This window comes from Candoia aspera, chromosome 6, assembly GCF_035149785.1.
Source record: "Candoia aspera isolate rCanAsp1 chromosome 6, rCanAsp1.hap2, whole genome shotgun sequence".
NCBI classification, from domain to species: Eukaryota; Metazoa; Chordata; class Lepidosauria; order Squamata; family Boidae; genus Candoia; species Candoia aspera.
The window spans coordinates 89,282,450-89,306,122 of record NC_086158.1 but is presented as its reverse complement, the minus strand read 5'-3'; the positions used below and the strand labels follow the sequence as shown (position 1 = coordinate 89,306,122).

The 23,673-nt window shown below is 40.8% G+C and overlaps 2 protein-coding genes across 6 annotated transcripts in view; one reads left to right on the top strand and one right to left on the bottom strand.

The window, feature by feature from the left end:
• Positions 1-23,673, bottom strand: part of ZSWIM8 (zinc finger SWIM-type containing 8) — a 746,829-nt gene that overhangs the window by 582,666 nt on the left and 140,490 nt on the right. The window lies entirely within an intron of this gene.
• The window catches only part of NDST2 (N-deacetylase and N-sulfotransferase 2), a 70,440-nt gene continuing 56,962 nt past the window's right edge, over positions 10,196-23,673 (top strand). Inside the window, exon 1 of the mRNA XM_063307632.1 lies at positions 10,196-10,435. The gene's annotated coding sequence lies outside the window, so the exon portion shown is untranslated. The remainder of the gene's footprint in view (positions 10,436-23,673) is intronic.

Genomic DNA, 23,673 nt, shown 5'->3' with positions numbered 1-23,673 from the left:
AGACGGTTTAAGAGAGTTTAAATTCCAGTTGAAGGATTTTAAAAGCATGAAGGCTGTCTTTCTTGCCAAATAATATTTAGCTCCAATCTTTATATTAGAATTGTCCAATCTTTGATTTTCATCAGAATGCAAGACAATGGATATGTCTGGGTCTTCCCACACTTTCCACGTAACCATAAATGTCATGGTACAGATAATGATGTTCGTGTAGATCGATAGTATTCAGGGCTATAGACCCCTCTAGTGGTTCTATTCTATACTCCTGCCAATTCAGGCAACTCTATCTCAATTTTTTCCAGTACTATACCTGAGCAAATTAATTAAAGTATTATGATAAATTTTGAAGTTAAGAGAATTAATTGTTGTCTAGTAATTGTAGTTTTATATGCAGTGTAAGGATTTAGTCCAGTTCCCCTTCTTATTCAGTGAAAGGAACTGTCCTTCTAAAAGTGATTTGCCCTACAGATATGGCTGTTGAACTGCCATTTTTTCCTCCAGGGCTACTTATGAAGTTCATTAGTTCTGATACATCAGTATGATCTATCTGATAACTGCCAGATGTCATCTGCTTTAAACACAATTCTTGATTCACAGTTTTGAAGGATTCGATCTATTTGATTTTTACATCATACCAGATGCTAGTGTGGTAAGGCAAGCTGAAGGCATAGGAAAGGTAGGTGACTGTCTTTTGCCTCTTACAAATTTAGAATACTTGTGCTTTGAGGTCTCCATACAAATTTTTGTCCTGATGTACAATTAGCAGACTCATTGTTTTCAGAACACAATGGATATCCACCAATGCACTTTATTAAAGGTCTTTTCTGTGTCTTTGTTCTTTGAATTATAATATTGGCCAGAATAATTTGATAATGTTCAGTGATCAGTCCATCTTTTCTGGGCAAATCACCGGGTTTATAGCCAAGACTGTGGAGATAACCTCTGTGTACACAATTATTAAGGAAAAGGATTTTTAACTGCTATACCTAAGCCTTAAGTCCTAGGAGGATCCTTGCCTGGTCAAGATATTTGGGACAATTAAACAACTGTCTGGAAAACTGAAAATCAAGATGAAATACACCAGGCAAAATTTCATCCCTGTATGTGATTAGGCATGGAAAGGGTCAAATACAAATCCTCAGGGATTTTAACAAAGAAATTGAAGAACCTTTGAGAACTGTTACTTTTTAAAATTTTAGCTGCTTGTTCAATTTGTTTGAACTTCAGACCTGTCTACCACTATGTCTTCCTTCAGGTTCTCTCTGAAGCAAATCTACTTTTTTATCCAATTAACCTCTTGTTTCTTTGAATTATTTCCTGCATTTGTTTTAAATATATTTTTCTGAGAATGAACTCAGGAAACTATTAAACATAACAGGGCTTAACTTCTCAACAAACATAAGATTTTGCGATTAAATAATGTATATTTTTAAGAAGGAAAATAATACATTGTGGAAAACTGCATGAAAACTGACTAGAGATTATCAGTGAAGATTACACCACACATTTTTATTTAGAGATAAATAAGCTTTCTGATAACCACCAGTGTATGGAATCCATAACAAAAAGCAATCGCACATTAAAATACCTTTTAAATGTATCAGTAAAAATCACTCTATAGTTTACACTGAGTCTTGATACTGTTTCTGAAAACAGTATGGAAATGAGGAAACAAAAAACAATTTACAACATGCCCAACGAGTGGGCCTTTTCCCACTAGCACTCCAGCCAGAATCTGATCTGTGGGCTCCTTGGTGCTCTCCAAGCTTGGTTGTTTACTTACAGACATTTCATTCCAAAAGAAAGCCACATCCCATCCTGGCAAGGCAAGCTACTGTATATAAACAGAGCAAATCCCACACTCAGCAGCACTGATGGTGTTACCTAGTTGGGTAATGAAAATGTCTGCAAGCAAGCAAACAAGCTCAGAGAGCGCCAAGGACTCCACAGTTCAACCCTGAGCCACATATATTCTCTTCTATTGGAAGAATCTGGTTTTCATTGCCCTTAACTCTGTTAAACTGAGACCTGACAGTTCTACTTGGAGAGAAAAGGTGCCAGAGAGCAATAGCATCATTTGCCTAAGCCAATTCTTTTTAATTCACAAGGATTTACTTATTATTTACCAATAAATTTTATTTATAAGGCCGCCTCAACTCTAAACTCATTCTGCATAGCATACAATTAAAACCAGTCCAAAACCTAAAAGGGCAAAGAAAACAAACAGAAAAAATACAATGTGTAACAGGGAAAACGTATAATGCAGCCAAAAACAAACAATACACATCCAGTGGGCATACTTGTGATCTACCCCAGAGCTTGGGGAAAAGCCAGTTTTTTAAGGAACATTTGACAGTGTGCAGGGTTGGGTTGGTCTGAACCTCTGGGAGATTCAGGCAGGAGCCATGACGGAAGGCACATTTCCTAAGTCCAATCCGATGATAATCACTTAATGGACGGGACACACTATTAGATCTTAACGGAGGGTGGGGAAATAATGGCAGTCCCTCAAAGACCCTGTATCATGAAGGGTTTTATAGGTGGTAACTCAAGCTCATTGATGACCAGTGCAGGTCATGTAGCAGAGGTGTTACATGTGTGCACTAAACTGATCTTTTAACTGCTCACATTGCTGCATTCTGGACCAGCTGTAGCCTTGAATGCCTTGAACACCCTTGAATGGTGTTCAAGGGCAGTACCATGTACAGCATTTTGCAGTAGTCCACATGTCAGATGGGACTCCTGGTCCAGGAAAGGCTGCAATTGGTGCAGTAGATCAATCTGTGTGAAGTTCATCCTGGTCACAGATGCCACTTGTTCCTCAAGCAGAAGCTGTGAGCCCAGGAGAGGGGAAGTGCAACTCCACCTAGAACCAAGCATGAGGAATCACTGGGACCAGAAGAACCATGCACCTATAACCTTGTCTTGCCATATTTACGTTTGAGCCTCTAGCACTGAGACATGGCCTCAACAGCTTGACTTAGTTGACCAGGGGTTGAAATGTACAGCCAGGTATCATGAGCATCCTGATTATACCTGGCCCCATCCTGGCAGATGACTTCACCCAGCTGTTTCATGTAAGTATTAAACTGGAGAGGCAAGAGCATCAAACTCTGAGGCACCCTGCAAACCAGAGGCTATGGGCTGCACCTGTCCCCACCTGTCAATGCTGACTAGAAGTGGCCCCTGAGAAAGGGGGAGAACCACTTGCCATTTAGATTAAGAAATTTTGCACAGGTTTGAAAGACAATTCTCTGTCTAATTGTCTACCTCTGTCTATTTGGCTATCCACAAAGAATTAAAAACACTTTTGCCTGGAAGGACATTCTGAATTTAGTTTTTTTTTAAACCTTTATGTTGCCCTTCAAAACTGTTTTCCTAACGTAGCTTACAACATTCTAAAACCACTTTTTAAATTAAAATTGATTGAAAATACAATATGTAAACAATACAAACATAAATAGCAGATACTGAATACAAAGCTTTGTTGCAACATACAACTTTAACCTGTTAATCTATAGAAAGACCACAGAGAATTAAAAACACGTTTGCCTGAAAAGACATTCTGAATTGGGCTACACTAAGAAGACCTGCTTACTGGCAGCCACTTCATGAATCTCAACATGGCACCAGGAGCAGGATCTCTGAGGATATCATTAGGATACAGGTAGAAACGCATTTATCAGAGAGATTGTTTTAGATACCCTGGGGTTCTAAGCTGGAAAGGGCTTTACAGTATATGCTAATGCAACATGTTCAATAGGGACTGGACACCAAGTGGGACCCCGTGAAAATCACACTGGGATAATGTAATAATGCACAATATTAATCAAAAATGTTAGCTGTCAGATTGCCAACTAACTAAAGTTTGTCATAAAGAGAAGACTTAAGCATTCTCCAGAACTACCAATGGTAGGGAAACCTGCCATTTTAATGTCTAACACCAAAAAAAAGTAGACATGACAACACTATGAGTAGAATTTTGGCTGAATAGTAGCAGGAGCATGCTGGAAAGCTGAGGAGTGGCATACATTCAACATTTCAGTCTCTTTCACTGTGGCTGATTTCGCATGGCTGGGCTCTGAAAATGGAGGAATCACCATCACCAAGGATTGGTTTCGAAGGAAAAAAGATGGCATCCTTTTTCCTATATGAAATCCCTTACTGCCTTGAGTTTTAAAATAATTTTAACACACCATTCATCAAATGTGACGTGAGGAGGTTTCGTTTTTGCTTCACATATTCACCTCCTTCCTCCAGGGCCAGTCCCAATCAATGGTGATAGGAGATGAGAGATCCGACCCTCGACCCCTCGTGTGGGGTATCACAGGGTTCGGTTCTCTCTCCTCTCCTATTTAACATCTACATGAAACTGCTGGGTGAGATCATCTGTCACCACGGGATGAGGTATCATCAATATGCTGACGATACCCAATTATACATCTCCATCCCGGGTAAGGTAAGTGATGCGGTGACTGCCCTTTCTCAGTGCCTGGGGGCTGTGGGGGTCTGGATGGGAACAACAGACTTCAGCTGAACCCTGGTAAGACCCTGGCTGTGCATTGATGGCTCCTCGGTATCTGGGAAGTTGTCATCTTTAGTTCTGGATGGGGTTGCACTGCCTCAGACAGACCAGGGGCGGAACCTGGGGGTCCTCCTGGACTTGCAACTCCTGCTCAAAGAGCAGGTGGCAGTTGTGGCCAGAAGGGCCTTTGTGCAACTTCGTATTGTGTACCAGTTACGCCCATTCCTGGATTGAGATGCCCTCCTAACAGTCACTCATGCCCTGGTCATCTCCCATACAGACTACTGCAATGCGCTCTATGTGGGGCTACCCTTGAAGAGTATCCAGAAGCTTCAGCTGGTCCAGAATACAGCTGCGCGGGCAGTTATGGGTGCCCCAAGATCGGCACATGTGACACCACTGCTTTGCAAGCTGCACTGGGTGCCAGTTTGCTTCCAGGTTCAATTCAAGGTGTTGGTTATGACCTTTAAAGCCCTACATGGCATAGGGCCAGGCTACTTGAGGGACCATCTCATCCCCATAACATCAACCTGTCTCGCCCGGTCATGCAGAGAGGGCATGCTGTGGACACCATGGGTAAGGGAATTCCACTTGGCAGGGTCCAGGAGGTGGGCCTTCTCTGCAGTGGCACCCACCCTTTGGAACATTCTGTCCCCGGAGGTGAGGCAGGCCCAGAAGAATTTGAAGACCTGGTTCTGCCACCTCGCCTGGGACGGGAAGGGCAATAGCAATTCCTGGGGGTGGCCGGTGTCATAGAGTCCTCCCTTCTGAATGAAATCTGTTTCACTTGGATTTTATATTTATTTTTGTCATGAGTAAGGATGGCAAGCAGGGGGCTCCCATCCAGACTGTCAAGCGCATGCGCAGCACTGATGAATTGTTCAGCCATTCAAAGAGACACAGATCGGGACCGCCTTAACCCTTGGGGTTATATGTCTGGGTTTTCCCACGCTTCTTCAGTTTGTTAGGATTCCTGTTAAGTACTAGCAATAAATATTAGAGACCAGTTCCATGTCTCAGTGTGTTTCCTGGTTGTTAGGACATCAATCCTAACAAACTCTTACTCCCATCGAAAGAGGGAGGAACAAGCAAGTAAGGAGATACGTTTAGAAATGTCTTCAGAAAACCAAGAAATGCTGCTCGCCATCCTTACTCATGACAATTTTATTTTTATTATGTTGGTTGTTTGCATTGTAATTTATGTGTTTGATGGTTTTTAAAATTGTCAATTTTATTGTAAACCGCCCAGAGTCCCCCTTTTTGGGGGAGATGGGCAGTGATAGAAATTTGGACAATAAAATAAATAAATAAATAAATAAATATTCTTAGAGCCAGAGATGATGATAGTTGTCATTAAGAAAAATGCTCATTTTGATGGACTGCTTTAAGGTGCTGCTTGTTAAAAAAAAAAGGAATATTTACCTTTTTTTTAGTTTCCCTACTTTTTGAAATCAAAAGCCAGAGAATTCTGTGGAAATGACATTTGTTGAACACTGTAATTCACAGCTGTGCCATTGTCACTACCTAGTGTATAATCATGACCTCAACAGCTCTTACATTTACTTTTCCAGAATCTGCTATTTTTGTGGCCTGACTTCCATGCCAAAGGACACCCCCGAAAACCACAAGTAGCTACTTATGCTCTAAATAAAATCTAACACTGGCAAATTGCAGAAATTACACTGTTGAAGACAATAACTGAAAATCAGAACATTTATTCTGATTTTGCTATGAACGGTTTAATTGGAATTAACCACATTGCAGACTACTTTTAATTCCATGCCCACTGCCACCCCCTTTCCAGGAGTCATCTGGCCCATTAGGTAGATATTTTTCCATTGCTTTTCAGGGAGAAAATGAATTCTATAAAAAAATGTGGGGAATCCCTTGTATTTTATTTATTTTTATTTGTTTATATTTCAAATGTACTCACCACCCATCTCACTCAGAGAGCAACTCTGGGCAGTTTACAATAAAACAAGAATAAATACTAATTAAAATACAATAAAACAATGTTCTTAAATAAGTAATATATTTCAAGGCATAGATGGTAAATAAGAAGTTCTTACCTATGGGAGCATCTTCAGGGTGCTAACCAACCCCAGGGTTGGTTACCCCTCCTCACACCCCACGCAAGTCTTCACCCCTTTCCAGAAGGCCAGGTGAGTGGGGGCCTGCCTCACCTCTGGGGGAAGAGTGTTCCATAGGGCAGAGAAGAGAAGACTCTCTTCTTGGGCCCCGTCAATTGACATTCTTTCATAGATGGGGTCCGCAACATGCCTTCTCCGGTCAATATAATGGGGATTTTGCAGGATTTATATTCTCTTCTTCAAAAACAAAAAATTCCTGCACATTTGCATTTCACTGCTTCTATCATCTTACAATGACTGGCTGACCAATTAATGTTGCATAGTCATCTAATATCTGCATCTGCCCAGCTGATTCAATCTTTTAGGGTTGGCACACTCCAGGTTCCTTTGATTAAACATGTCATCTATCAGGACCCCGGAAGTGCTCCATGTAGCAGCACCTGCCCTCTGGAATGAGGTTTCCTCCAAGATCCAGATGGCCACCTCTCTGCTGCTGTTTAGAAGTGCTGTGAAAACCTGACTCTTCACCCAGGCCTTTGGTGAGGGAGACCCCTCATTTCTTTCCATATGATCTGTTGCACTTGCCATCTTTTATCCTTTTATTGGTTTTATTGTAACTTCTTTGTTCTGATTGTTGTGAGCTGCCCAGAGTCATTGGGAATCAGGCAGCATACAAGTTTAATAGATTATTATTATGAATGATTAGAGGGTAAGGGGAGTAAGTTCTTGTAGCATTTTGAGCGTGAACAGGGAGTCTCTTTTTAAAGTCAAGAAGAAAAAACTGGTCCACCAGACACCAACAGGGTCAGGTGTCCTTCCTTTTCAATACAACAAACTCCAAACAGAATTTGCCTTTTTTCAGAATACTCCAAATTGTCCTCTCCCTAACCCAAAAGAGTTGATTATCCAGTCAACCAAATCAACAAACTCACCCTAATTTTTTTTTCTACATAAAAGTAGAGAAAAAATGCCACAAGACACAAATCTTCCATGGGAATGATATTCTGGTACTCGTTTCAACCAAAATTCCATCATTTGGGAAAACACCAACTTCTGACCAGCCAAACTAACCAAATTCACCTCCATAGGAATCACATTTTGTTACTTGTAGCACACAGGTAGCAAATTATATTGTATATTTTGGAAAACCATGTGGAGCATGGCATTCTTAGCCAACCAAACAACCAAATTCACCAACTATATACAGTAGGAGTACGTAGCCTTGATGCGATAAAACTGAAAGCATCACAAAGAACCATATATCACATATCCAAGGCAGAAGTCTTGCAAATTAGCCTAGTTAGTTTGATTCAATTAGAGGTATTCTGGAGTGTTCCAGAAGGCTGTTGGGAGTTGAGTTATTAAGAATATTGACAGAATGACTCTTTAATTCTGTGGAATGTTGAAAGGAAAGCAGCACAGGGCCAGAAAGAAGATGATGCAACACAGCTGCCTATTTGCCTGCAGATAATACAATATTTTGTATTGGCTTTTTCAGTGAAACTAAATAAATGGGCTTTGCAATATTTTCCAAAAGTGTATATGTTTGGATTTTGGGGAATCTTCAGTGAAAGAAAGTCCTTTAATTCTTACTTATATCTAGCCAATGCTTCTCAACTGGTGATCATCGGTTCCTCAGATAGGCCACAATAAAAATTAAAATACATGTTTAAATGGCCAAAATCTTGGGAGGCTGCCAAATTTTCCAAGAGATTGGCTTTCCTATTCAAAATATTATGAGATGTTGGTGTTCTTTTCCAAAATTTTCTAAGATATTAATTGGGAATATCAAAATCTCATTAAATATAACAATCTTACAAAATTTCAGCCATTTTAAAATTATTTTAATTTAAACTTAGGGTTCTGGAGGAGGGGTTGAATGTCATGTTGCCTCTTCTGATGTAGTTGGCCACATAAGGAAAAGGTTAGAAATGACTGGCCTAGATTAATTGGTTCCCAATCTGTCATCTGGGGATCTCTTATCTGTGAGGATACTGGAAAGAATCTATGGCCTAGGCACCAAGAAAAGTGTTTTTTTAAGTAGACAAAAGATCACAAGATTTCAGAATCTAATGAAATATAGTGGGTTCATGAGGTTTTATTGCTATTTAAAAGTTGTCCTTTAGAATTACAATTTATAATTAATTTGGGGGGCCACAAATGCAAATGGAAGGTGTGACATGTGCCATGGCACCTAGGGGACCCCCACTACCCATTAGTGGTTTACATAGGTAGTTCTTAAAAGCTTTTAATGACAATGAAGTGGTCTACATGAAAATCTAACTAATCCTCTACAAATACAGATACTTTGTACGTGGGGGGATGGGGGGGCAAGGAATAACAAACTGACAGTTCTGCTTCAAATTTATTTATAAAGCTCATTTACACTGTGGTTGGAGAAACTTGGCCCAGCAGGCCTTTCTACTTCCCCTCTTTACCAACAGAGGTTAAAGGGCGCATAGATTGTTTTCCCTACCTCATTCTGTCTCTCACTTTGGCCTGCAAGCTGTCCCTACTTTAGCCCTTTTTTGTCCTCGGGGTGGGTTTTGATGGAGGAGAATATTTGGAAGTTCTAAAGTCTGTCTTGGCCACAGCTGAAGACCCCTGCAGTCAGTGCCTCTAAACACCATGAAGGTATTGCATGAGCTGATCCCAAATCCAAGTTGACCTTTTTTATGAATCCATTCAGTTTCAGTAGCCAAAAATATCCTCTCCACCAATGAAGAAGGAATGTTTGCAGTTTCTCCTCAGAGGTCACACTGAAGCAACTGGGGAAAAAAATCACTGGAAGAGAATATGAGCTTTTAAGGGAAAAGCACTGAGGTTCTACTACTGTCCCTTTAGTTGTTTGTTAACATATTGCAGTCTTATAACAGAGCCCAAATATCCAAACAGGCTGAACCCAGACTTTAAAAAAATCTCACTCTAGACATTAAAGAAATATGGTATTGATGCAAGCTTACAACATCCGTTAAATTTCATAGTCTGTGTATTATATGTGATGGGAAATAACTTTTAAAAGAAGAAATAAACATAACTATACTTATAAAAATTAAAGCATGTTGAATTTCAGTATTCTTTTTGGGTCTCCACCTTGTTTAAAGACCCCTTTAAACAAGAGTAGGTTGTGCTACTCATAAAACTCTTATTTGGGGGACTGAGACTTGAAGGAAGACCCCTGCGGTGTCCCCAATTTCAGTTCCTTTTGAAAGAGGCAGGCTGTCCACCCCGCCCCCGGCCACCAACCATTGTGCCACTGGGCGATCCAGCACGGCCAGCTTGAAAGCGCCCCAGTGACGGCCGGTTGGCGCTATAAAACGACAGTCGGGACGGCCCGGTTGGCGAAGCGCAGCGGCCGGAGACATGGCTTTCCCTTCCCGAGCAGCGCCAGAGGCCTGGCAGCCGAGAAGGGGACGGGGAGGCGGCTCCGCTGCCCGCCTCGCAAGGCCCCCGCACCGTCGGCGTCTCCGGCTCCCCCTTCCCTTTGGCGGCGGCCCCAGCCTGGCAGAGGCGGGACTGGGCGGGCGGACAGGCGGCGCTCTCCGCCTCCGTGCCCTGGCCTGGTTCGCCGCTTCCTCCCGTCGCCTCCAAGCGGAAGATGGCGGCGGTCTGACGCGCGGCCCGCGAGAGCTGAGCTGGGGCCGAGCCGAGGGAGCCTGCCGGCGGCTCCGGCCGGACGAGAGGGCTCCCGGCGCTCCGGGGAGGCCCAGCGCGGGCGGCGGGGACGGGGAGAGGCAGAAGGAGAGGAGCCGCCGGCGGGGGCGCGGCACGAGGAGCGCCGCGCCGGCGCCTGCCCGGGTTCCACCGCGCTTCGTCGGAGAAGGTAAGACGCCGCGCCGGCGGGCGGGCGGCCGTGCAGGGGGTAGCCTGCGGCGGGCGCATCCGATCGTCCTTCCTGGAGCTGCTGGGGCCGGATGGAGCGGCGGGGGGCTCGGCACCGCTCCTTCCAGCGGGCGCTCCAAGCCCAGCTGTTCAGCCATCGATCAAGGATCGATCAGGCCTGGGGGCAGGGCTGGCCGAGGGGCTCGGGGGGAAGAAGGGTCCCTGTTGCCTGGGGCATCCTCACGCATCCTCATCGCCCCCCCCCCCGCAATATGGCAGCAATAACAGCCACAGCGACCACCACCTGCCGCGATGGCTCTGGCAGGAATGGATCCAAGTGCGGGACGCTCTTCTGGAGAGTGGAAAGTGCAGGATCCCCGCTCTTTCTTGGGGCTTTCCTTCTCCTTCGGGCCCTGCCCGACGCCCCGAGTTCAGCTGCTGTTCCCAAGCAGGGAAAGGGCCTCCCCAAATACTGCCTCTTCAGCGCATTAGATCCCAAAATATTGCACATCGCCTCTGCCCCAATCCTTTAACATAGGTCAAAAAAATTATTGTTCTGTTGCAATGGGAGATTGCCTCCCCACTTTGGTCCCCTCACTGTTAACTGGCACTAGGGTGGTTGGGTGATCTGGAAGTCACCACAAGAGAAGTAACTTAAAGGGTGCCTTCCTCAGTGCACTCAATACATGTACAACTTGTATGAATTTTGGAGGGCGCAAGTCTAAAAGTGAGGAGACAGTACACTATATATTAATGTACTGGGAGGAGATGGAAAGGGGAGGACAATGTGATTTATTTAGAATTTGGTATGGTTTGTTGAATGGGGATGTGAAGTCAAGTAGCAAAGACCCATGTCCCTGGTGAGAAAGAAGCTTTGCTCAGTCACAGAATAGGAGGGTGGGGGCGCATGAAAAAAGTCCTGATTACATCCCCATCTGCTCCAATGGGGAATAATGGCTTGTATCAAGTCTGGTGGAGATTTTGAAGAGCTGCTGTATTAAAGCATCCTGGAGTTATACTAGATGTAGAAAATTGCTTGTTTTTAATGACTAAGTTGAGTGATTTATTTTTATAAAGTTTGTATTTCACGTTGCAGATAATAACCAAATTGGCTTTCAGCATAGAAATGACAGTGAATTAAATAAAATAATTCAGAACACAAAGCAGAATCTAAAGTGGCGAAGTGTGTACAATATTTGAACCATGCAGGACTTAGAGATCAAAACCAGCAGTCTGAATTGAGTGACAGTGAGAGTGGTTGAAGGACCACTGCCATAATAGATCACAGCGCTACTGCTATTAGGTAATTTTACACGGTACTAAAAACTAATTGCAATTTCTGAACTATCTTCCAAGATAGCACAACACATAATATGTTGCAGTAGTATCTTGTAGATACTAGGAATGATGGGAAAGCAGAAAAAATGAAGTGAGGTCACCTGTCCAGCTAGAATCAGTACTTGTACACCATCCTGATCTTGTAAAAGATGCTTTATATTGCAGAGGCGATGACTTAGTTTACACATTCCTTTAAACAATGGTTTGCTAGTCCATGGTTTGTTGACATACTGTGCTAAGCAGAAACCATGGTTTACAAACTGATGGCTGGTTTCACATATCATGCTAAATCAAAATAAATTACTTCAGTATGTTTTGTGAGCCAGTCAGTATGTGTTCCTGAGAATGAAGTTGGGTCAAAGAACACTCAATTGCAAACTTGTTCTTTGAAAGAACAGGATGACTCCATTATATAGACAAACCTCGCACTTCCATTTCATCAGCCTATTGGCCTGTAGCCTGTCCATTACAAGCACTCATTGAGCGCACCTACCATCTCATCTGAGAAAAAATTGGATCTCATCAGCATGTTGATTCCTTAGCTCATATCCCAGGTGACCTCACTCATGTAAGTATTGAAAAGTGCAAAGGAATGAGGCAGAGCCCTGCAGGGGACTCCAAAGCAAAAATGCCATGGATTTAAAGAGTAATTTTCTAAGGCCACCTTCTAGAGTTAGCTATTCATGGGCATCCACAGTGGGGGCAAGGGGGGAAAATGATGGTACCTGTGTAACAACACAACTACATAATTGCCTCATATGTGTGATGTCAGAGCACAGTAGTGTTCTGGATATTTGACAGCCATTGTAGTAAGTATGAAACCGTCCCTCTGTTTCTCAACTTGTCCAGGCTTATCCTATTTTTGGGGGTCATAATCTTTCTTTTCCTGTGTAATCTTTTTGGGTACATCATTTCTCAGAAGAACCAAATCAGGTTTGGTACCAAAATCATCCCTCAAATCTAACAGAATTTCATCTTGAAGCTCATTCACAACCACCACCTCTATGGCATCTTCAAAGATAAACGAGTTCATTTCAGATACAAGAAATCTTATCCTTTAGTTTGACAGATGGTATAATTTGTTAAAGCTCAGATGTAGAGTTGCTGTTGCCACTTTTGTTGATAATAAAACTGTCCTGGCTTTGGAAAGTTAATAACAGCACAATGAGATAAAACCTTATTACCTTGATTCAAGGCATAGATGACAGAACTGAACTCTAAATTGTATTTCAGCAATTTCAAATTTCCTCAAGATCCTTCTTTTAATAACTCTCCATATATTTAAGCTTCAAAATGATTAGTGTACTCTTTGCATTTTATTTCCTCCTGATCTTGCACTTTCTTTTCTCCCCATTTCCTATTATAGATGAGCTGACTCAGGGTAATCATTCAGGCATACCATGAAGGCTGATCCCATAATATATTGGTTAGTTTCTAAGGTGCCACAAAACTGTTGTTTTTGTTGCAACAAAATAATATGACCATCTCTCTAAAAATTGTTGCAAAAGATGCCTCTCTTGTACTTGGAGTAATATGCCAGTTGTATTTCTGAGTGCCAGGGATGTACAGCTATTCTGATCGAAAGTTGGAAAGGTGTTTTGATCCTGGCATGGGTGTGATAACCAAACCTATTTTGCATTTTCCTGGGCTCACACAGTAGCCAAGTGGCCTCAGAAAAATATGCCTTTGAATTAAGGAGATACTAAGCAGATGATGACAGGGCAGCACCTTTGCCACTTTGGATCCAAATAGCTATACATCACTATGGAGCATTGTTTCTAGACAGGGAATATTTATGACCAGTTAGCAGCCATTAAGATATTATGTGGGCAGAGCAAGTGTCTTCAGGAGCAACTGCAGCAGTGCCACTTTTATGGCAGGAGTGATGTGGACAGAAACAGGTAGCACTGGTTGCTAACAGCTGGTCAGGGAGGCGAGAGTGGTAAGCCACTCTGAACAGAGCCAGATTGATCTGCTGGGATTTATGAGTTGATGAGATAGTCCTGGCTTCTTTAAGGAGATGGTCACTTGTGCATTTTCAACAAGAAAGATTCATCCATTAAAATCAAACCACGTACAGTAGTGTTCTGGATATATTCATAGATTGTAGTGGCGTCTTTCTCAGACTTGATGCTTCCAAATGTCTGTGGACTTTGACTCCTAGAATTCTCAGCAATGGCTATACCAGTTAGGAATTCTGGGAGTCAGAGTCTGTAGATCTGGACACTTCCCAGGTTGTGAAGGCAGTTGTAATGAATCATTATTAGCTGTGTAATATGCAGCATATGTGGGCAGTTTTATTCACAAAACATTCAGCAAAGATGTTACAACATGCCCCAAAGATTCCTGAATATTTACAGTTGGACAAGATTTCAGAAAATCTGAATTATTCAGAAAAGCTCTTGGCACTTCAAGGATGCAGTGGTGACAGAATGCTTCTTTGCCACCAGCACTGTCATACAGCAGATTGAAAACAAGCTCAATATTTTCATTGAAGATTCTGGTTATTAGTATTTCAGCCTTCTGTAAGAAAAGACATTGCTCTTCTAAATTTCTTCACTACCAAGGGCTTACCTATCTGATGCTATTGGATCTCCATGATAAAGTCTTGGAGACTGTGTTGCTAAAAGACTAATTAACATGGGAATAAGTCATCTGGTCTATTACTTAAATTTCTAGCTTGACCTCCACAGGCAGGAATGAAAATTTATCTAGAATAACCAGCAAACCACAACAGATTCTAAACCATAGCAAAATGTGAACTGAGTTGAGAAAGTTTTGTTTTCCAAAGGCGTTGAGAAAATGGCTCATTTCTTTTATTTTGGCTTTACTACCACACAGAGTGCTTTTGTCCTCTCATCCTTTTTACCAATAGTTGCTTCCAGGGTCTCTAATAAGCTCTGATTTCATGCTGCTTCAAACATGTTTTTAATTCCTTTTCTTCATTGTTTTCTGTGTGTTTTTGAAATAGTTATACGAGATAACTTGAAAACTCTAATTTAGATGGAAGGATTATTGTTCTGAATTTAATTATTTTGTATCAAGAAATTGTGTGGTATCTTCTTCATCTGAGTGAGCTGAAAATGATCCGATCAAATGCTTGCGTAGCGTTATTTTACAGTTTAACTAAAACTGTATTATTCAGTTAAAACCTTGCTTCTAAAGAATTTAACTTCTCATCTATAGAAGCCTTACCTGGCACTGATAGATTATTTCTTAAAGGCTTAAGAAATAATAAATTGCTAGTTTTAAGATTCCACAAGACTCTCTGAAGTTTTTGTTATTTTCCTGTTTGCTAATTTATTTTTGTTACTTCGATGAATTAAGATATCAATGTTCTAATCAATACTGTGAGGTGGACATTTTTCTAGTGCTTTATTTCTCCACTGAAAATTTGTCATACCTTCATTTTATGAGGGAAATGGGTCTTAAAAGGAACAGAAATACACTTTTTAATTGAAGCATGTCCTTTTATTATATGAAAATTTTAAGGAGCTTCAGATAAATGATTCAGTTTTCAAGAGGTCAAAAGAAGCTGGGCAAATATACTTCGGTTCCTAAATATATATAAGAACACTACTTCCTTCTCTGAAATCTGTTCAGAACTACTTAGCAGTATCAGTTACTTTTAGATCAGGGGAAAACATTACTGAATTTTACTGTATAATTGCTAGACGGAAAGGCATACTGTTTTACTTTCCAGACCAGCAACTTTTACGTGAGCTTGTCTCTCCTTTGAATATTCAATTTATAGTAGATTTTTAATTGCCATTGCCATGTTACAAAATAAATTGACTTTATAATTATCTGAACATAAAAATGTGAAATAGCTGATTTATAATTGACCATGGTTAAAATTATTGAGTGAAATATCATTTGGTGCCTCATAACAGTATTACTGGGACAAGTGATATGTGTGAAACACAACACTTTACAACCAGCTGAATCCAAATGCCACCTGGGACTTTCTCCATACCTAGCACCAGAATCATTTCCTGTCCTCCATGTTCTCAGCAAATTAAAGTAGATGCAGATTTTCTGATAGGTTAACTCTGAAACTTTTCACATTCTTTACTTCAAAATGCAAATTACTCAAAAACTAATTGGGATGAAAGTAATTGAGATGAAATATCTAAGAACATAAAAAATGTAAAAAGTGTTAATTTACATGAATACATTCTACAGGCTGGAATCTTTTTTTTATCAGGATAGTTCCCATAACAATACGGTAGCATAATTTATCTTTAAACATGTGATTATTTTATTTTTATACCACTCTTTCACCTGAATGTGCTTGCAAGGGATATCAAACTTAAATGCAGTTTTAAGATTGCCCAATTTTACTTGTATCCATTTATTGTGCAGCTAATGAATTGCATGAATCGCAGTGGAAACAGTTTGCGTGGGATTTAGAGAAGGGGAGCCATGGCAGAAATGACTCCTCCTAACACAGCAGCGATCATGTCTTTCTCCTGAGCCTTTCTACAAGAGTCACAAAACAAGAGAGAGGAAAAAAGCAAGTGACAATCATAAATAAATCTAAGAAGTTACATGCTCCTGTTTTAGACCCTTGGCTGGAACTAGTTTTAATCAGGTTCATTATTAGCAGCAGTGACTTAATCTATTACTGACTCTTGAACCAATTCACCATAAAAGTGGCTTTCATAAAGGTTTTATGGTGGGTAAATAATTTAATTTTAAACTTTATCCTTGTCTCTTGCCTGCTAACTGTTGGATGCTTAAAGCATCCATTTTGACCTCAAAAATGGGAAGGTTGATATGATTGGGTTGGGGATTGGGGGACTGTTTTATGGTAGTTCTCTTCCTTTCTCCGGGTCCTTCAGTCAGTGTTGGTAGGTGGGAGAGATAATTCCCCAGGCCTCTACTTTGAGGGGTGCCGCAGGATTCTATTCTCTCTCATCTCCTTTTCAACATTTACATGAAAATGCTGGGTGGGGTCATCTTCCAGTCTGGGGTTCGGTAGCATCAGTATCTCTTTTAATCCAGATTGGCCAAGTGAGGCTATCAAGGTTCTGTCCCAGGGCCTGGAGGCTGTGCGGGTGTGGATGCGGGGAACCGTCTCTGACTCAGCCTTACCAAGACCAAGTGGCTGGGGATATTGCATCTTTGACCTTGGATGGGGACCTTCCTGGACCAGCAGCTCCTGTTGATGAACAGGTGGCAGCTCTGGCCAGGAAGGCTTTTGCACAACTTCATCTGGTGTGCCAGTTGCATCTTTTCCTAGATTGGGGGGCCTTCAGATTGTCACTCATGCCCTGGCCTCCTTAAGGTTTAACTACTGCAACGTGCTGTACATGAGGCTGCCTTTGAAGACCACCCAGAAGCTGGTCCAGAATGTAGCTGTACAGGCAGTGATGGGCATGCCTCGGTATGCCTATGTAACACCTCTGCGTCACAAGCTGCACTGGTTATTAGTTTGGTTCTGGATGTGATTCAAGGTGCTGGTCACTACCTATAAAGCCACAGGGCCTTGGTTACTCCCATAGTAGCTGCCTGGCCAATCCATCTGGCAGGGTTGTTGTGCTCCTGGTTCCTTCAGTTAAACAATGCCATCTATTGGGACCCTGGAAGTGCACCTTCTCTGTCACAACATCTGCCTTCTGGAATGAGGTTCCCCCCAAGATTCAAATGGCCCCCACCCCACTGGTGTTTTGAAGGACCTGAAGACTTGGCTCTTCGCCCAGGCTTTTGAACAATGTGATTGAAGCCTCTTTTTCTTCTTTTCCTTGTTTTCTCTGCCATCTCTGCTCTTTGTTTTATTCTAAATGTTTTTAACAATTTGTAAACCACCCAGAGTGACTGGAAGTCAAGTGGGATATAATTTAATTCATCATCATCATCATCCCAGGAAACTCTCTCAGATTCCCCAGAGTTACAAAAAGGAAAATGTCATTCTAGAAAGTGCTAGTGTTCGTAGGGATATATGTAGTTCACGGGCTACAGGCTGTCCAATTTAAATGCTGATTTCTTGCAGGCAGATGTCTGATGAGAATGTTGCTCCTTTTAAAGAGAGAAATCCGCCTTGCAGATGAAAATATCAGCAGTACACAAGAGTCAGTCAACTTTCATAGTTGTTTGTATTGTATAATAATGTATGCTGGAGAAATACTAAGTATTGTATTTACTTGCTTCTAATTGCATGAATTCACAGAGAGTGACAGCAGGTCCCCAGTTGAAGAACAAGTTCCTAAGTCTGTTCTTAAGTTGAATTTGTATGTAAGTCAGAACAGTTATTTAGCATCAGTTAGTCAAATGTTTGTCTTAGTATACAGTATAGTGTATATTTTACCTTTCTATGCATATTAAACACTTAAGAAACACTTCAAAATATACTAAAACATCTTAAACATAATAATACACAAAGTAGCATTGTGTATTTAACCCAAAACATTGTACTTAACTCAGATTTTTAATATTATAGCCTTTATGGCAGTCCGTTCTTAACTAGGAGTTGTCTGTAAACCGGGACGTTCTTAAACTGGGGACCTAAAAGGCAGAGGAACTAGAGACCAAATTGCCAATATCCGCTGGATAATGGAAAAAGCCAGGGAGTTTCAGAAAAACATCTATTTCTGTTTTATTGACTATTCTAAAGCCTTTGACTGTGTGGACCATAACAAATTGTGGCAAGTTCTTAGTGGTGTGGGGATACCAAGTCATCTTGTCTGCCTCCTGAAGAATCTGTATAACGACCAAGTAGCAACAGTAAGAACAGACCACGGAACAACGGACTGGTTTAAGATTGGGAAAGGAGTACGGCAGGGCTGTATACTCTCACCCTACCTATTCAACTTGTATGCAGAACACATCATGCGACAAGCTGGCCTTGAGGAATCCAAGGCTGGAGTTAAAATCTCTGGAAGAAACATTAACAATCTCAGATATGCAGATGATACCACTTTGATGGCTGAAAGCGAAGAGGAACTGAGGAGCCTTATGATGAAGGTGAAAGAAGAAAGTGCAAAAGCTGGTTTGCAGCTAAACCTCAAAAAAACCAAGATTATGGCAACCAGCTTGATTGATAACTGGCAAATAGAGGGAGAAAATGTAGAAGCAGTGAAAGACTTTGTATTCCTAGGTGCAAAGATTGCTGCAGATGCTGACTGCAGTCAGGAAATCAGAAGACACTTAATCCTTGGAAGAAGAGCAATGACAAATCTCGATAAAATAGTTAAGAGCAGAGACATCACACTGACAACAAAGGCCCGCATAGTTAAAGCAATGGTGTTCCCTGTAGTAACATATGGCTGCGAGAGCTGGACCATAAGGAAGGCTGAGCGAAGGAAGATCGATGCTTTTGAACTGTGGTGTTGGAGGAAAATTCTGAGAGTGCCTTGGACTGCAAGAAGATCCAACCAGTCCATCCTCCAGGAAATCAAGCCAGACTGCTCACTTGAGGGAATGATATTAAAGGCCAAACTGAAATACTTTGGCCACACAATGAGAAGACAGGACACCCTGGAGAAGATGCTGATGCTAGGGAGAGTGGAAGGCAAAAGGAAGAGGGGCCGACCAAGGGCAAGATGGATGGATGATATTCTAGAGGTGACGGACTCGTCCCTGGGGGAGCTGGGGGTGTTGACGACCGACAGGAAGCTCTGGCGTGGGCTGGTCCATGAAGTCACGAAGAGTCGGAAGCGACTAAACGAATAAACAACAACAACAAACTGTGTGTCAGTTTATATAATGAAGACATAATGTTCCCCTGGGCCATAAAATAATGTATGCTTTTAACATTTTTGTCATCAGTGCTTTTTATCATTACCGTTCATAGTGTTTGAATGCAAGCTGTAAATTTGTTGGGCCAGTTGAATGCACTGGGTGGACAGAAAACAGATAATTCTATCCCTCTCCTCACAATCCTTACCTAGTTCTCAGTTTGTGTTCTTGAAAAATCTCTGAGATAAATGGAAAACTTTTTTATTTAGTTTTTTTTGTTGAAGTTCTGTAGGCATTGAATATAAAGCAAATAATTTGAAAGTTCATGGGTTTGTGATTTATTTTTTGTGGTAGGGAGGTTGATAGATTGACAACCCCCAAGCAGAGAGTGTCCTTTAGCCGTATATTGCATTGGTAAGGGATAGATTAGATGTGCTGCAGCTATAATGTAGCTGGTTTGGTTTGGGCTTAATTCCACAAACCCATAAATTGTGGTTTTATAAGCCATGGTCTAATGTCAGTGTCAGGGCCCCACACTTCATTTTTAAACATTTTGGAACCTTCCAAAGTGCTGTGGGGGGTATGAGAGAAGGTGAGGCCTGCTCAAAATAGGTAATCAGGTACTAGTATTTGATTGCCCATTGTTTGTCCAGTGTAGGTAACATCTTTTAATCATTATTATGCTGTCATTTGTCATCAACAAACCAACCCAAGACCTGGCTAGCCCCAGATATTACAGCAATCAGGAATAACCTGGCAATGTAAATCAAGGTTCTTTTAATGATTAATTGGTATAATGGCAAGCATTTCTAAGCAGGAACAAAAGTGTCATCAAGGTTACTGTCTAAAACTGTTACATCCTGTTGCTTACTGCATCACCCCAGACTGTTCCTTCATGGACTGATAGTTAAACAATTGTTCCTACTTAAGCCATTTTAATTTTCATTTAGGAATATGGTAACTGTATTGGTGTTTAGACACAGGTGGAACACCTATCAGTTCGATCATGAAAAAGCTAAACAGGATCACGCTGGTTGGTGCTTGGGTGGGAGGCATGAAGAGATCCCAAGAGTGCAGCTTAGACCGAGAAGTTGAAAAAGCAGGCCAGAAAAAAGCCCCGGTGGCCCATTTCCCCTGGCTGTCCAGAAAACAACAGGGACACGATCCTCAGAGTTGAGCTTGGCTGAAATAAGACTTTACTTTTTTATGCTATTTGAAGTCAAAGCCCAAGGAATTTATCCATTATTTGTTTCTATTTATCTAACACTATTAAAGGCTAAAATAATGTATTATGTAAAAATAATATTAATTTGTTTCAGAACAATGGTTTGTTTTTGTAATTATCCTAAGTTTAACTCCTGTGTCTTAAAAATTATTAGTGTTGTAAAGGTAAGGCTTTAAAATCATTTACCTAGTCAAGTGTCCGACTCGGCCATTATCTGGAATATTGAAACGTTGTTAGCCGGCAATCAGGATCCAGTCTCCTTGTTGGCTTTCTACAGTATATCCTTTAGTTTCTTCCCCTGTTTGTCTGCCTAGCATTATAAGTTATTTCATGAACTTGATATTGATTCTACGTCAAGAGCAAATCACACATTCATAAACTAAGATCCTGTAAGGATTGTCATAAACAATAATAAACACTTTGAAAACTTTATAATGTACTATGTATTCTGAAATAAGAGCAACTATCTGAAAGAGAATGATACATTTGTCCACTGTAAGAGGCTACATGCATGTTCTCTCTGCAAACATTAAATGTCCATCTTTGGCAGTGTTTGGATATAGAGATTTAAGATGGGGCATTTCAAGGAGTCCTTCTTTTGTTACCCATCTTATTATTTTACATTACAGAAACCACAATGGTGTATCTGTAGACACAGTAAGAAAAGAGCAACAACTTCTAAGCAATCCTTTAATGCATAACGCTTTTTCTGACCATTTTATTATTTTTACTTCTTCATGCTCTCATGTGAAATTCTTTTTAATAATGAATTTGCTTTTCAGAAGCTGGATGGCTTAAAATAACAAGTTGCTGCTAACATTTGGCAAGATGATAGTGCTAAGTTCAGTTATTTCTCAATAACTTTTTTGACAAAAACTCAATGTTTTTGTCTCAAGGACAGCCATTCATGTGGTGTGACCATTTTTTCCAATGTTTTTTAACTCAAAGGTTATTTTTTTCTGGCCCAATTTTCCCTGTGTGTATTGTGTTGCATAAAAATTATGTTTTGAACCTAACTGCCATTATACAGAAAAAACAACTCAAAATATTCAACTTTTCCTAAGGATTATCAAAAGGATGACAAAAGTTAATATTGGCAGCAAACTCTATTTTGGTTTTAGTAAAGAAAGTAAGTCTGTTCCTACAACAAATGTAGCCTTGCAGGATGAGACCAAATCTCAGTTTAGTGTAGTGGTCAAGGTGCTGGGCTAGAAACCAGGAGACCGAGAGTTCCAGTCCCGCCTGAGGCAAGAAAGCCGGCTGGGTGACCTTGGGCCAGTCCCCCTCTCTCAGCCCAACCCACCTCACAGGGTTGTTGTTGTTGTGGGGAAAATAGGAGGAGGAAGGAGTATTGGTATGTTCACCACCTTAGGTGTATATGAAAAAAGGGGCAGGATAACAATCTAAAAAGAAAAAAATTCTACCTAGGCTAGGTCTCTGTCTTGTATAGTGACATACCGGTTGCTACCAGTAAGCTATAAGCAAGGTATGAAGTAAAATTCTCCTTCAAACTGAGCTCAGTTCCTGGTGACTTCATGGACACATCCATGTTGTTTTCTTGGCAACAATATGGAAGTGTTTGCCATTGCCTTTTCCAGTTCAACCTACAGCCTTGGGATTCCCTGAAAACCTAAATACTAACCCATCCTCCTTGATTTGACATGATTTGACCCTACCTACCTACCCATCCATCCATGTTAGTAGCTATAACCTTACCACTTTACAGTTAGTAGTATAAAATAATTAGATACTGTGTAGAGAAATAGTTCTTTTTATCCTTCCTGAATCTCCTGCCAGATATTGCCAAGTTTATATACATAAAGATATTTTTTCCACATTAGCCATCTCTACTTTGTAACCTTTTAAATATTCATTGTTGATTATCCTTCCTGTAAACTAAACCCTCAGTGCTCTTTCTTCACAGAGAATTGTTCCTGGAGCCCCTAATCATTTTGGTTTCCCTTGATTGCACTTTTTCTAGCTCTGATACCTGTTTTAACTAAGAAGATCATACCTATGCACAGTATTGCAAGGGTAGTCTGTTACAAATTTGTGCCTTTTATGGCTAACACACAATGCACTGAACTTTTTGTAGGACTGGCTACTTTATCCAAATATCTCTTTTCTGTTTCATTATCATGCCATTTTTTAAACCTGATTATCTATTTTAATGTGGTGCTTTGAAGTCCAACATAGTTTTCTCTATTGTGAATAATTTTTCATTCATCTTTAACTTGACTACCTTACCAGTCACTCTCAACATTTATAAAAAGTTAAAAACATTGATTCCAGTTATTGCCCTTGGAGAGAAAATCTTATTTAATGGAGAGGTGGCACACTAAAAAATCTAGAACCAGACCTACTTCTCTGTAGCAAGTTATAAAACTTTTATTCAGGCCAGTGTTTTAGGGTGCATGCCAAAAGCTGCACCCTAAAAAGTAGGCAGAACTGGGTAGGACCTGGACAAAAATGAATTTTCATTTAATTTAAATTGAATTACTTAAATACAGTTAACAGGGTTATCTGTGTGTTTAACCACTTTTCTGTTCTGTTGTATAAACAGAATATCAGTGACAGATTTGGGAATGGCCGTAAGGCAGTCTTGATGGCTTTTTGTGGCCTAAAGTTGTGCACTCTGAACTTTAAGGGCCTTGAGGTTGGACAGTGAATAATTGCTGGTTTTCCCTCTTGTCAGGTATATAAGATACCAAGTTGTAAGGTGTACAAGCTATACACTAATAACATATTAGTTGAGAAAGAAGTTGTTCAACTACAATGAGTAACTTTCTATTTCCTGTTGTTTCACCAAGAAAAAAATGTATGCAAGCAGATAGGATATAAACAAGGATGTTTTGTTGAAATCAAGACTATTAGTAACGTAAGAAAAGAACTGTATCATATTATCTGATAAAGGCAAATATAAAATACAGTGAATGTCGGAGTGGTGGTTCACATGGAAACATTTATCAGGAGCAGATGAAAAGAGAGTTGTTTAA